This window comes from Myotis daubentonii, chromosome 3, assembly GCF_963259705.1.
Source record: "Myotis daubentonii chromosome 3, mMyoDau2.1, whole genome shotgun sequence".
Lineage (NCBI taxonomy): Eukaryota > Metazoa > Chordata > Mammalia > Chiroptera > Vespertilionidae > Myotis > Myotis daubentonii.
This window is the reverse complement of record NC_081842.1, coordinates 9,260,848-9,263,130: the sequence shown is the minus strand read 5'-3', so window position 1 is coordinate 9,263,130 and position 2,283 is coordinate 9,260,848.

Genomic DNA, 2,283 nt, shown 5'->3' with positions numbered 1-2,283 from the left:
AAGAAATTGAGACATAACTAAAAACCTTCTTACAAAGAAAAACCCAGCAAATAGCTTTATGCTGAATACTATAAAATGTTTATTGAAGAAATAATTGCAAACCCATACAGGTTCTTTTAGAAAATAGAAAAGGGAACACTTCCCCCATTTACTTCATGAGGCCTGTATTGCCCTGGTATCCAACAAAGACACTACAAGAAAACTATAAATCAATATTTTCCATGAATATATGTGCAAAAATCCTTAACAAAATTATTAACAAACTAGAGGCCTGATACACGAAATTCATGCAAGAGTAGGCCTTCCTTTCCCCGGCTGCTGGCACTGGCTTCCCTCTGGCACCCAGGACCTGTGCTTCCTCTCCTTTTATATCAGTACTAGGGGCCCGGTGCACGAAATTCGTGCACTGGGTGTGTGTGTGTGTGGGGGGGTGTCCCTCAGCCCAGCCTGCCCCCTCTCACATACTGGGAGCCCTCAGGCATTGACCCCCATCACCCTCCAATCACAGGATCGGCCCCTTGCCCAGGCCTGAGGCCTCTGACAGAGGTGTCAGGCCTGGGCAGGGGACCCCCAGACTCCTCCGATTGCTGGCTCTGCCCCTTGCCCAGGCCTGATGCCTCAGCCAGAGGCGTAGACCCCCATCACCCTCTGATCGCCTGATCGGCCCCTTGCCCAGGCCTGACGCCTCCGCCAGAGGTGTCAGGCTTGGACAGGGGACCCCTATCTCCCCCCGATCACTGGCTCTGGCCCCTGCCCAGGCCTGAGGCCTCTGGCCCAGGAATCATGCCTGGGCAGGGGACCCCCATCTCCCTCTGATCGCTTGCTCCACCCCCCGCCCAAGCCTGACGCCTCTGACCCAGGCTTCAGGCCTGGGCAAGGGGACCATCATATCCCCCCAATCTCCGGCTCAGCCCCCCGCCCAGGCCTGACGCCTCGGCCAGAGGAGTTGACCCTCATCACCCTCCAATCACCAATCACCGGATTGGCCTCTTGACCAGGCCTGAGGCCTCCAGCAGAGGTGTCAGACCTGGATAGGGGACCCTCAGCTCCCCGCGTTGCAGGCTCCGCCCCTGCCCAGGCCTAACGCCTCTGGCTGAGGCGTCCGGCTCGGGCAGCGGGGACCCGCAGCTGCAGCGGCCCCGCGATCATGGGCTCCGCTTTAGGCCCAGGCAAGGGACCCCTAGCTCCTGGGACTGCCAGCTTCGACCGTGCCCAGCTCCCATCGCTGGCTCCACCCCTGCTTCCTGCTATCACTGGCCAGGGCGGCAAAGGCGCCTGATTCTCCGATCATGGCTGGGGGGGCAGGGCAAAGGCGGCCCCAGGGCCGCCTTTGCCCTGCCCCCCAGCTCTTAGCTCCCCCCTGGGTTTCCAATCACTGTCAGTGGCAGGGGGCTTCTTCCTGCTTTTCCTTTCTCCTCCCTGCATTGTGCCTACATATGCAAATTAACCGCCATCTTGTTGGCAGTTAATTTGCATATAGCCCTGATTAGCCAATGAAAAGGGTATCGTCGTACGCCAATTACCATCTTCTCTTTTGTTAGTGTAGATGGATAATCTGTCCCTCAAGGAATTTGTGTATTTTGTACGCAAGGTCGTCTGGAAGGATGTCTGGTCTAATTAGCATATTATGCTTTTATTGTCCTATATAATAAAGAGGTAATATGCAAATTAACCCTCACACCATCATGCCCTCACAAGATGGCTGCACCCACAGCAGAGGCAGGGTTTCTGTAACAAGATGGCTGCACCCACAGCAGAGGTGGGGTTCCCGTAATGAGGCATAATGAGCGATCAGCAGGGACCTGAGGCTGAGTGGTGCTGGGCCAGGGTGGGGGACCTGAGGCTGCATCCCCCACCCAGAAAAACTTGATGGGGGACCTCAGGCCACGCCCCCACCCAGTGGGGCTTGACAGGGGACCTGAGGCTGCACCCATCCCCGTTCAACACCAGGCCAAGTTACCTGAGACTGTGCCCCCTGCCCAGTGGGGCTTGACAGAGGTGGGCCGGCCAGGTCTGGATATTGCCCAATGGAGTTGGGGCCGGCCGGGTCTGGGTCTCACATGATTTCGAGGAACGTGTGGGTGGGCGGGGACTTGACTCTGGGTCCTGCGGCATGCCCCAGACTCTGACAGGAGGAAAATTTTCATATACATTTTACTAATTTTCTTTCATCTCTGACACTTCTATTATAGAGAAAGGGCAAATAGCAATATTAAAATATTTCCTCTAATTAGTTCCCATTTAATGTGCATGAATTTCGTGCACCGGGCCATTAGTTATAGA